Source organism: Pagrus major, chromosome 6 (genome assembly GCF_040436345.1).
Source record: "Pagrus major chromosome 6, Pma_NU_1.0".
Lineage (NCBI taxonomy): Eukaryota > Metazoa > Chordata > Actinopteri > Spariformes > Sparidae > Pagrus > Pagrus major.
The window spans coordinates 30,361,593-30,375,369 of record NC_133220.1 but is presented as its reverse complement, the minus strand read 5'-3'; the positions used below and the strand labels follow the sequence as shown (position 1 = coordinate 30,375,369).

General features: G+C 38.1%; 1 protein-coding gene across 3 annotated transcripts in view; it reads left to right on the top strand.

The window, feature by feature from the left end:
- The first annotated feature begins 6,686 nt into the window (after positions 1 to 6,686).
- foxp1b (forkhead box P1b) overlaps positions 6,687 to 13,777 on the top strand; it is a 164,420-nt gene continuing 157,329 nt past the window's right edge. Inside the window, exon 1 of one of the 3 annotated variants that reach the window (XM_073467781.1) lies at positions 6,687 to 6,901. The gene's annotated coding sequence lies outside the window, so the exon portion shown is untranslated. The other 2 variants (XM_073467780.1, XM_073467783.1) reach the window with 2 other exon arrangements.

The window sequence follows — 13,777 nt, the reverse complement described above, 5'->3', positions numbered from 1 at the left end:
ACAGACTAGTATATTATTCTTTTTTTAAAATTGTAATCCTGTCAGTAATCCCCTTTTTTTACTGAATGTATCCGTAATCTATTTACATCATTTTCTGAAACATTAAAGGAATATGCTTACCTTTTTTGTATTCTAATTCTAATTACTCCTCAAGCCTGGGAGAGGGTGAGGGGTATTCAGTTTGTTGCAATCTGTAACCTCGCTGCTAGATGCCAAAATCTCACACACTGGACCTTTAAATATTCAGTCAGTTGTACTCAGGTCTTGACCTAGTCAAATTTTCTCCCATTTTATTTCAGTCTGCTCTGCTGTAGGTTTGGCTCCACAGTCCAGACCACAGCCATAGATGAAGTCCTACCCTTGGATGTTTGAAGCCAGTTTATTGACTTAAGTGATCACACTTTACTTTAAAATACGAGAATTAAAAGGTACTGTGTGTGCTGTGCTTAGTCTTGGAATAGGACTATTTTTGTTGGCCTTGTTCAGGCGTCTCATTTTTGACTTGAACTTGAACTCTGTGCTCAGTCGTACGCTGGGCTGGTTTTAACAGGCCTGCCTGTATTTATGTGCATTGCACTGCAACATATTTGACTTGTTTGAGGTTTAATGTTTCAGACGCGTCAGTGGGTTTATTATATGTAATCACTTAACAGTGAAACACAGTTATTAACCATTTCTGTTATTATGTTTTGAAAATTTCAGTTGTGATTTTGCATGTTTTTTTGCTGATATTTTTACTGGTTTTGTTTAAAAAACAAACAAACTTAAATCTGATTCCCAGAAGTGTGCAGCCTGATTCAGAGCTTTTGACAGGAAACCTGATGACACGTCTGTTATTGAACACAGTGAACTCTGCAATACAAGCTGGTGCCAAATCATACCACGAGTTGTTTTGATCTCTCAACACGTCTGACGTCTTAAACATACAAGATGTGATGTGAATCTCTCCTGTGAAGGACCTGAGGGTGAGAGTTTTCTGTTCATGGGCAGCTTGCCTAGGTTTCAGAGTGCGTTTTGTACCCTGTGGTTATCAAATGCAGTGAGAAGGCGTGTCAGTAATTTAGAAAACCAGAACCAGAGTGCATCTGCCTCCACACTGAGCTGCACTTTCACAGCCAATTGAAAATGGTTACAAAAATTGCTATGGCCGGCAGCACACTCACCATCCCTTAGCTTGAACCTGATTGTATCCGCAGCCAACCATAACAAAAGTTCACCAGTCAGTGGCTTGTGCATTCAGAGACATTGCTCTAATGATCAGAGGCAGACAGAACAGCTGACCCTGCTGGCAGCAGCTACAAAGAAAAGCTTCTTGATCTTTAGGGAAATACTCCTGTTCTTCTGTGATCTGTGCTGGCAGACACAGTGTTACAGAACCGTGGTGATACATTTCAAAAGCAACCTTGCTGTTAAACCTTTGCATAAAAATGTACTGAACGTTCTAAAAATGTTTTTTAAAGACCATCAAAACTGAATTTTTTAATGATGCTGCCGAAAACCATTCGAGTAGTTGTTCTATCTGCTATAATCAGTCAGATTCATCATCTGTGTAGGAAGGCTAAGACAGTTTCAAGTTCATTACCTGCATGATTGTAAAATGAGGTATGTGTTATGGTTTTACACAAATACTAAAAAGAGGATGTGGGCCAAAGCTCGTTGTTATTAGCACTTACCATGGTAACAGTGACATCAGACCTATTTATCATAAACATCTGGGTGAGAAAAAGTTGACAGCTCATGTTTGCATGTGTTTGGTGAAGAACCTGTGACCTCCAGAGGGCTTCACTGTTAGAATGAACTGCTGCTATTAAAAAGGTTTTCCAGTCAACATAGACTGTTTAATAGTGTTGAAAAACAAAAAAACAAAAACAAACAATTGTGTTAATATCAGAATCATATACAATGTCATTATACATAAAGAACTGTTGTTGAAGTGCACCATGGACTGTGTCTAAGTTTGTTGAATGTGATACCTTGAAAAAACGAATGATCTTTTAAAGATGATCATTTAAAGATCATTTGTAAATCTAATTTAGATTATTGTAATGAGACACTGCAGTTAAAATGTAAAATTTTTAACTAATAGATATCATTTTTAATATTCCCCAGTTGGTTACTTACAGAAAGCCAATTATTTTTTTTATTACAAAATGTTCAGTAATGTTATGTTTTAATATGCAAAAGGTGTATTATCCAGTTAAAAATGCACCAATATGCATGAATTTCCAGGCAGAAATGTAAAAAATTGGATGAAGCCAATAAAAGATTTCTTTCTTTCTTTCTTTCTTTCTTTCTTTCTTTCTTTCTTTCTTTCTTTATTATAGTCATATATATTAGAGTCAAAGCTTTTTACAGATGTCTCTATGTATCACTCTAACAGCCACATATATGTATATATATATATATATATATATATATATATATATATATATATATATATATATATATATATATATATATATATATATATATATATATAAGCAATTTTCAGCATATATTTCCAAAATGTTTTATAAATCAAGCTATGAATGATATATTAACAAACCCCACTGTAAAAACCTTCAGAATAAAGATAGGAATAAAACTGGAACGTTTGCAGCTGAAGTGGATAATTCTGGCTCAGAGTCTCAGAAATAAACTCATTTTGAGAAAACAGCCTTCAAACATATGTATTGTAAATTCTATACATTTTAAAAAATGGCATATAGGCTAAAACTTTTAACTAATAGATATTCCCAGGAAATGTCCCCTGTTGATTACTTACATTAAAACAATAACTTTTTATATTACAAGTTTCTAAAATTGTATGTTTGAATATGCAAATAACACCAAAATCTGTATTTAGAATGTTTTCTGTCTGAGCGACATCTTATGGATGCAAATAGCCCAAAATCTAAAAATGGCCAGCGCATGAAAAAACTGTGGGTTTTTTTCCTATCGTGTCTGGCTGTAATAATATATGCCTTTAAGGATTCAGTTATACAAAGAAAAATATGGTAACACCATAAAGAAATGTTCATGTTTGGCTCTTTCAAAACAATTTGAATCTCAACTGTGTCCTTACAATGCTTTACCTTAAAAAGTAAGAACTTTTTAACTTATGTTTGATGACAGAAAATGAAAAAAAAGGCCTCTAGTATATCTACAATTGCAGAATGATGCACAAGGTATCATGATCTCTACTTTCTCCCTCTTCTACTCATTGACAGTTCTTCACTGCTCATTATCTGTACAGCTTCTCCAGAAGTCCTCTCCCTTTCATTACATGTTGAATGCTACAGCCCCCAGCAGCAGGGGAAAAACACCGTATGAAAGCCATCCATCCCCCTTTGGGAATCAAGAGGAGCCCCTATTCATTTGCTTAATTACCTAATTAACAGAAAGCTAATTACTTTGTTGTGTGCACGCGTATGTGTGGAGAGGTCGTTACGTAACAGATAGTGATCCTCAATTAATTTGTAACTACACTCCATCGAGTCAGGGGCTTAATCCACACAACACATCACCAGCGTGACACCAACAAAACACGATAATAAATTCAGAGCCCGACACATGGCTGCTGGGCTCCGCTGAGCTCATAGATCCGGTATTGACATGCAGATCAGGCCACTGAAGACTTAGAAAGCTTAGATGATGTGTTAGATTGTCTTCATGACACTGTGCATACATTTGGTATTTTCTCATTAATTGCATCAGAAAATCATGTTTACAACAAAAATACAGTAATCCTATAAAAGAGTTTAAGATTGGCTTGATATACAAATAACCAAATCAATCACAGCCAATCAAAAGCCAGATGAAGATAGTGAGGTTATTTTGTCTCTGGGATGTCAAAAGGTCGAGTCTTTCATGTCAAGAATTCTCTGTTTGCATAATTCAATTCTTCTAAAATCGTACATTTTAATTATAAAGTCAGGGTATCATCTGACTGGCTGTATGTGAATATGTGTGTGTTGCCTTAAATCATATATCTGAATCCAGCTCTGCAGCTTTGATCAGCTGAATGACTCAGAGGACATCTGTGTGTAGCTGTGGTTTCGTGGGCCCTGTGGTCATTGAACACAACATCATGATTTTAGGCCATGCACAGACTGCACTGCTGTGTGTCTGTGTAGCTTCAGTGTACTTACTACAACATATACTGCATCTTCTGCATCTTTAAAGTGGGAATTTTGCTTTATTTTACTCTTTTCAGATGGACAACTTTGAACTGTGGGATTAAGGATATACATTTGCAAAAACAAAAACAACAAAAAGTAAAGAAACTGATTTTAAATGTACTCATTATTATATGTTTTCTGTATATAAGTATATATACAATCCATCAACATGGACACAGATTTTCTTTTCTACTATCTTTCATGCCTGCATTGCGTTTCTTTTCATGCTTTTGTTTATTTAAAGGTCCAGTTTGTGAGAATTCCCAGCTCGTCACATACTGACCCTTAGGGATGGCGGCTGACCCGACCTACCGTACAATCCCAAAGTGTCAGTATTTGACGAGTTCAATCTCATATAAACTGGATCTTTAAGGTTTCCTGTTAGCAGGAGATGTATTGTATGTGCCTCTTGTCATGAACATAAAAATACAATACAGACATGCAATAACAAAATAGAAAAGTATTTGAAATATGACAACAATCAAACAAGCTAAGCAGATACACAAACAAGGGAAATTAAGGAGAAAAGAAGAAGAAAAGAAAAAATAAGGCAGGCAGGCAAGTGTACAGCTGTGACACCAGACTCCAGGATTTGCACTCAGGCTGTGGTGAGGGTTCAGCAACAACAGCACTTTGGTTTAGTTTAGTAAAAGATATTTACAGTTTGTGTAACAGTCATGTAATTTAATCTAGAGGACTCCCTTTTTTTAAGACTCACTCACAGTTCATGTCCATGCACACAAATCCTATGGTTTAAATTTTGTCACTATTTCACAAACTGCCGTGATACTGGTGTTGAATATAACTAATGTGCTAACATTTCTGTAACTAACCATAAAGTGTGTACATGTAATACAAATTAAATCCTAAATACATTTAGAGCTCTTGGACCATTTTATCCCCTGTCTGATACCTTCACTTCATCCTGTCTTTGTTTTGAACAATTCTTTTATGTCAACATTGTTGTTTTCTGATTGTATTAAATGGAATTAATACCCAAACTGTGTAGGAGTGTTTTGTTTCTGTTTGTTTGTTTGATCACTCACTATGCAGGTAACAGGAAGTAGTAGGTGATGTTGTGTTTTCCTGTTTCCTCATTTTATGTCACTGTAACTATAAATTGACACTGACAAAAAGAAAAAAAAGGACTTTGTTTATCTTAGTTTACAGCCACAGTTGCTATGATGTTGTTGGTGTGTTCAGAATATTATTTCAAATGAAGACAGGCCTGAAGCCTGATGATTATATTTCTGTGCCGACTGATCAGTCCCACATTCAGAGGCAGAACTGGAGTCTGAGTACGACAATGACATGAGCTTGACAGCAAAACAATCCACAATGACCACAACACAGTGACCGTGATTTGCGACTACTGTAGTAATTTGTGTTTGCTGCCAGTCACCGAGGCAAAACCCACACACACACACACACACACACGCTCACTGAAGGTTTTGACAATATTACAGATGAGATGTAGGTAAGAAATTGTATATTAACACAACAGAGGATAGAGAATGTTAAGTACAATCCTGATAAAACTCACATCCTACAGAATAAGTGGTTATTCTGTGGAAGAACAGTCATTTTTTCTGTGACTGGGTCTGGTCAGAGGGTGGCGCTCTCTACTAAGAAACAGACCTTCCTGACAGGGTCCACAGCAGCATTCCTCCCAGATGCAGCCATGATAAATGTAATGTCGTTCACAGCGAAATGAGCTGTGCTCCTCAGACCTTGATCAAGGGCAAAAAACGACTTAAAGTATTTTCTCTTGAGGTTAAATTAATGTTGCTTTACAATGAGTGTTAACTGGACTGTTGAACTGGCCCGTGATAATTCTCATCTCAAGTGACAGTGACACTTTAACTACTGTCATAATGTTTTTACACTTTTTTTGGGTGACAGTGTTGAGGGGAAACTGTTTAGAACTGCTTACCACAAAAACAAAAAAAAAAAGCTGAGCGTATTATTAACTTTGTTCTAATTTAGATGCAGTCATGTCTCTTTAAAAATATTATGAAGAGCTGGCCCACATGTCACAAAACATAACCACACCAAACTGAGAGAACCTGCACTCTGGTTATCTACACTGTCATTTTCGAAACCATAATACCACCAAACTCCTTACAGTTGAGATTAAAACATCTTTGATGATTATGTCAAAGCATTTCATTTTTTTTTTCTTCTGCACCATGGCTCTGGAACAGTTGTGATGAACCTCAGATCCCCCCAAAAGAAAGAAAAAATAAAAGACAGGAGAAATTTAGTGAAATAATACAAGTTCATTGTGCCTCAGTTGTAATTAGTCAGCTTAGACATTTTAGCTTTTCTGACAGCCCCCTCTCTCCTGTCACACTTTCAGCTAAAACTAATGCATATCATTACATTTCCCCATAGAAAGGAGCTACTAAGTGCTACTAAGTGCTACTGAAATGTACTTGTGACTGTGATGTTTCTTGTTGAAGGATCTGCGATGCAATGATCGTTGTTTACCGAAGCAGGTGGATATGACGTCACGGACTTGGGAACATCAACAACAACAACATCCAAATCGGCGATTCTTCCCCTTTTTTTTCCTCCTCCTTTTCTCGCCCTGTTAAAAATCTAATAACAACATTAAGAAAAAAGGAGCTCGCGCCTTTCCCTGCGAGGCGGACCGGGAAGCGGCGAGTGTGCAACTCCACATTTTTGCTTTTTTTTTTTTTTTTTTCTCCTCTCCTCTCCTCTCTCTCTCGACGCCCTCGGTAAGATTATCTCTTTTCTCCTTGTAGTTAAGTTAGTTAGTTGGTGCCCCCACCTCCTCCCCCTCACCACCACAACCACCTCGCCAGCCACACCAAGGCGGGCCGAGAAATATTTACTGATATTTGCGTGTGATTTGTTGTCACACGCGGGTCTTGGTACACAATCTAGCGTGCACGGGCTCCCGTACAAGCGAATCGGTACCCTCCGCGTGCGCCTGTTAGCTGCTGTAAAGCGTTTTTCCATTCGGGTAAGTTTCACTATTATCACCATGTTAACATTAGCTTTGTTGTATCGTATGTAGATACCTGCTGCTGCTGCCGCTGCCGCACTCAAACACACACACACACACACACACTCACTCGGGAGTTTGTCTTGGGCTTTTTCTCTTTTTCCAGAACTGCTACAATTAGCGAAATAAACAAATAAACAAACACCTGCATTGTTATCATGTTAAGCTAGTAGTTAGCGCCGTGTGATGTCTCTGTGACGAGCGGCTGTTACAGGAGTGTTCTCGGTAACTATGCTACGAGTGTTGTATCCTCTACTTTTTTTTTTTTTTTGGAAAGTTGGGTTTCTAACTGAGTTGTGGCTGCTCGTGAGACCCCCGTGGTGGTTGGGGAAATGCACGTTTATAACCTGAGCTTGTTGTAAAGTGCCGGTTAGCGGCGGCCGTTAACAAGACCGTAATCGCGAGCCTACCTGTGAGGCAGAGAGCCGTAAAGTTTTTTAAGTTCACGCGGTGAAAGGGAAGTTTGAGTGCCGTGATTTCTTTGGAGTAAGACCAGGGAAGGAGCTTTTTCCCCACGTGTTAGCTGTCCTCCAAACTCCGAGAGACCGGAGGAAGGCAAGACAACTGCCACAAGCTGTGGTTATTATAACTGTAATACAGTCCTAACTAACAGGCAGGTTACACTTTTAACCGGCTGTTTATCGGTAGCGTTGTTGAAGGGCTGGTTTTCTCTGCTCAGCGACACACAATGCATTTAAAGCGGATATTCACCTCTCAGTTAACTTTAAGCTAATTAACACGAAGGATACAGCGAGTTAAATTTTAATTATAGCGGTGACACCTTAGAGTCAACGTTAAATGTTCTGGACGTCATGTCTTATTTAACTGTGTGGCTAAAAGTTTGAGCTAAGTGGTTTTATGGAGTCAGATATGGGGTGGGTTACAGCTGGGCATTTTCTTCACTGTAAACAGGCTGAAGTCACACAGCACTTTATTTTCACTTGTGGAAAAATTGTTAAATTTTGCTTATTTACTAGTTAACAATTACTTGTTGCCACTGTAGTGTGTAAGTAGACTAAATACTATTTTTATTTTACACTAATGTTATTCATAAGCACAGTCCAAAGGAATGTACTTGAGCAAAAATATTCCGGCATGAAGAAATACTTTAAAAGCAAACAAATGAAGTAAACCTATATTTAAAATATTTTACATCCATTTTCTGTTTTAATTATCATTTTACAACAGGTGTATTGCAGACTAAGGGACACCAGCCACCATTATGATAATGAATATGCAGCCTTAAAATGTGTATGTTTATATTTTAAACAAATGTCTCATGTACTTAATCTGTATAGATTTATTAGCAATTTGTTAAGTCAGAGAGAATTAGTGTATTTACCAAAAAACGTATTTTATATAAAAAGATGCAGTTCATGTACGCCCATGGAGAGTTTACTACACGCATATAAGAGTGAAATATGACCCTAATATATTATACAGTAAGTCTGCAGCTGGCAACAGCAGGACTAAAACCATCTGAAATTTTTACAAAAGGGAAACTGCAGCTTTAACAACTATTGCTGGCAGTGCTCCCTCCTTCTTGGTCTTTGGATTAGTCATTGTCTGAGGGGAAAAAAACACTTTTTTGTAGGAGAAGTAAAGTAAACAGCCTCCAACAAGCGAACCTTGACAACCCAGATTAAGGAAAACATTGGAGATCAAACAGTGCTGCTGCTGGGCTGTTGTCATGAGCTGCCTGAGAGAGAGCTGCAGACTATTTGAACAGGCACTGGGGTTTGTGTGCTCACTTATGCAGAAATGGACCTTCGCAAATGCTGACCCAGGTTTTAAAACACAGGATGAACTTTCTTTGCAACTTTTCCTGGCCTGCCGTACAACCACGGCTGCTACATACATACAGACAGACAGACAGACAGAAAGATAGCATTGTTTCTGATGGGAACAAGCTAACACCGTCCCCACGCGTCTGCTTCTAGAAACAAGAATGGCTGTACTTTCTCTGCCCCATACTGCAACTGAATAAATTGAGTTGGCAGGGGGGAAAGTGAAAAAGCTTGAAATTTGAGGAAGAGCAGCTGTATGCAATGTAATGACGCAAGATCCTTAACGCACCAATCTGTGATTCAGTATTATTTGGAAAGCCCTTGTTTCTAGTTTGGCCTCTTCAGGCTGGGGCTAACGCTCTTCTTTGGAGTTGAGATTCAACTGGTAAGAAAGTAATCAGTCACTCATGCATTCAGTGTGGGGACTCCCATCCCTGAGTGGAGCGGCGCTCTCTTTCATCTGACGGCTCAGTATTTGTGAGCACACATTGAAATACCCTGTGCTGGGTACGGAGGGGCTGTAAACTGACTGTGCACCCTTGCTTGGAGCTGAATGATAAGGAGAGTTATTTTGGGTCCAGTGTGGGAATAAGGTTCCACTTTTGCTGTATTGTTTTTCTATTTGCCGGCTTCACCCTTCATTTGATTTCAGATACAAGACGCCCTCGAACCAGTTGCTTGAAGCATTTTTTTTTTTGCACAAAGCGAGACAAGTGACGGATGAATAAAAGGGGATTTTCTGCTAAATGATTTTGTCATGTAATTTTTGCATGTTTGATTCACACAACACAAAGGGGAAGAGTAGTGGCAATATGAAGACGAGTGCAGCACGCTCATTAGTGCTGTATTACATGAATGGAAGCGATAACAAAAGGAAAGCAGAACAATATTTCCAGGGTAAAGGTTAGTGTGTCCCGGCCCCCGTGGCGTGACCAGGCAGACGGTTCTCTGTGCCAGGGAAGGCGATTGGTCAGAGAGTGGACAGCTTCAGGTGTGCTCTGTGCAGCTCCTAGGTCTCTATGGAGACAGCAAAAATACTCAGGATGGCCATTAACTCATGCAGCCATTAATTACTGTCTTCTACTGTCATGTGTCCTTAATAAAGGGAGGGATGCTGACAAAAAATATCACCTGTCTGTGTGGAAGGACAGTGTGACTGCTATCAATTAACTTGCGTTGTGTTTCAGGAATTCAGTACAATATTGAGTTGCAGATTGTCCATTGTTGGAAAATATTGAGCGTTCTTTGTTGGACATGGGATGATATGAAAATTTCATGTCATGGTTATTCTGGCAAAAATAATTGCAATTCACGATTTTTTCCTGATAATCATCAGCATTTGCTTTAAACTCTTGAAATGGCACTAAAACATACAGGGACAAATATTTTCTTGCATCACAGATAGGACATCTTATTATAACATCCTTTTCTTGAAAAACAGTTTGTTTAGTGAACAGAACTGGATGGAGGCTGTGGAGATGTATCCCCCATAATAATACAACTTAATGTGGGGGATGCAGTAGGCAAGCCAAGCTATCAACCATGGTGACAGGATTTTGTAGTGACTGGAAGGATGCATGCTCCCCTTTGTGACGATTCAAAAAAATAGGAATAAAATCAATATAGGACTATACGTTATCAAGCTAGCTAATATTTATGATTATTCTGATAATAGCAATTCCCCATAATCAACTTATTCTGAGTGTTTTCAATTGTGGACTGCGATAATATCTTATACTGTCCTCAGCTTATTCTGTGTATTTGTTTGTCTGTTGAGCTGGTATATTAAATTAATTGTTGGTGTGTTGGTTTCAGATAAAATTAGTGTTAATTAATAATTGGCCTGTTGTACACACTGTTTCAATTATGTTTGATGGGCTGCATAACATTTTGCAGCAGCCTCATGGCAGTGGTACCAAAGCTGTTTCAGTCAACCCCTTTCCCTCAATCACGGTTCTTAACAATTACTGTATGAACACGTGTTTTTTCTCAGAGTGATATCCACATATTTTAACCTTGGATGTCAATCTAGGTAAAATGTGTTCTTATAAATGCTCATCTGCTACTTGAACACCCTGCAGGAAACAGCTGATTTGACTGATGGCCTCTTCTCAAACAGGATAAAGATGACTTGGAACAAAGGTTTTGAAAAAATGAGAGGACTTGGCATTGCACTGTGGTGTGGTTTGCATTGAGATTTGACACTTTTATTAGGGTAATTACAGACAGTGTAGTGAAACCCTGAAACCTTTTCAAGATGTTATCATTTTCTTAACATATTTAATAGTCAGACATGTGGTCACATGTTTAAAAAAAACACCAAGTAAAACTTTAACAGTTGAAATTAGTAGATAATTTGTTAATGAGATTAATTATGTCACGGGTGGACTAAGTTCGTTCGTTCGTTCGGGACAAATTATCGATTGTATCACAAGCGGTAGCGATATATTGCAAGGCCACTGACGCCAAATATTTCTCTTTTAAAGCATGCAGATGCTATAAACAGATTCCCCTGCCAATTTGACTTATTAGAGTCACTATTTTATGACTCCTTGTGGTGTAAACTTCTGTAAGATTAATTTACACAGATTGTATTTATACAGATTTCAGTGAGTTATAGTTGGATCCTTCCTTTAAACATTTTAACTCCACTAGTCAGTGTTTTTGTGTTCTAGAGGCATCGTTGATCTCACACCACAGTACAATAAATAAATACACATTTCCTGCTTTTTTTCTTTTTAGGCGTACTTTTTCTTCTTCAGTTACACAGACATTGATTGATTTTCTAGTATGGCAGAATTGTTGTATCGTGATACCATGGTTATTATGGGAAATGCATTGTGATAGTAAAGTATCGTGAGTCACTCTGTGATTCCCGCCCCTACTTTTTGTACTACAGATACTGCAGTATAAATACTTTTTCATTTGAACCGAGTGCAGGAGCCTCTTAGCACGTAAGAACTTAAAACCAGTTTAAAATCAGAGATTCTTTAATAGCACAGCACTTGTCTGTTTTGGGAGTGATACAGGTAAGCTACAAACATTTTTGTCCAGACTTGAGGGGCTGAACCATATGCTACAAGCTGTGCTCAGCTGCCAGGAGAAACCTCCGCACCTGTTTCTATCAGCTGTCCAGTGTGTATGTCTGTCTGTGTGTTTATGATGCGACATCGATGGCCCGATGGATGACGTGGCTTTAATTGTTAGGGAATTCTTGATCAAATATGTGTTGATGAATGTTAACACTAAGTGGCTTTACTCTAACAAAACCTTAGGGATGGGCAATACATCGACATTATATTGTTTTCGTGATATGAGACAATATATATGGTCTTAGATTATGGATGTCATTATGTCATGATATGACATAAGTGTTGTCTTTCCTGGTTTTAAAGGTTGCATTTCAGTAAAGTGATGTCATTTTCTGAACTTACTAGACTGTTCCACTTGTTCTTATATTTGTTTTTACCCACTTAGTGATTATATCTTCATTACTGATGATTATTTTTCAAAAATCTCATTGTCTTAGTATTTAATGAAAGTATTACATAGCTACAATATTGTCGCAATATTTTCGTCAATACCATATGATTTGCTGCCCAGATCTCCAAGAAGCATTTGTTGTCTAGACTAAAACTTTACACACAGCCTAAAGTGATGTCATTCCTAATAATTTTCCATCATTACAGTCTTCAATAAGTAGGCCTGACTTTGCTTTCTGGCAAAACTATACGAGTCAGAGGAAGAGGAAAAAAATGTGGTGATGATGACTCTTGAATTCCTGGAGCGGCCAGTGTTGGAGTTAGGCTATTCCTGCACTTAAATGGTGGTACGCTCGCTGACAATGTTGCCTCACTGATGTGGGATGTGATGTTTACTTGTAATAGACAATGTGACTTGGGAGTGGAAAAAGATGCATCACGTTAAAGTTATAATTTGTAAAGGTTAAATATTTTTATGACAAGTTGTGTGGTTGGACAAATTTGTGCTGCTCTTGCCAGAAAACACAATCCTGACAAACAGTGTGTTAACGATGTGTTATTATGCGGCTATTTTGTCCATGTTTACGGTTTCTACTGGTGGTGCTCTTTTTTTTCTGTTCAGCTGCGGTGGCTGCTCTCGCTATCTCTCAGGTTAGCGGTAGAATATGTAAAGCATTAAAACATGTCTAAGAATGACAAAAGCTTTGTTATATATTTTGTTGAGTTGCTTGCTTACGTTGTCTCAAATGTTTCCAACAATGTTCAAACCCACAGAAATCAAATCACTTAAAGTGACAGTGGGTTTCTTTTGGTCACCTGTTATAACTTCTAGGAGAGAGTCAGAGAGTGAGGAAGGAAGTTGGCAAACGAGGCTGAATGTAATGTGAATTAAACTTGAATACATCGCCTCATCTGTGAACATTTCGTTCTGAGTCATGTATTCATTAGCAATGGTGGTTTTTTTAACATTAAAGACAACATTTCCCATGGTCCCATGCTACTTACGTCTTCTTGATTGAGAGACCCCTAGCAGCAGAAACTACATACCGTGGTTTACTCCCGCTGGAAATGTAAAAGTCTTGACCTGCACCAAAGTTTTTAGATCCAAGACCTTTCCACAACTGAATGTGTAGAGCTGCGGGAATCTGCTTTCATAATCTGGCTATAGGTAAAGTCGTTATTAGCTTACATCAATGTGAGAATGAGAGTAGCAAAACTGACATTTACGAATGTGAAAATGTCACAGACTATTACTTAAACCCTGTTAACAGTAGGCAGCGTAATGTAAAATGAGGTTGCAGGAGCACATCTTTAAGG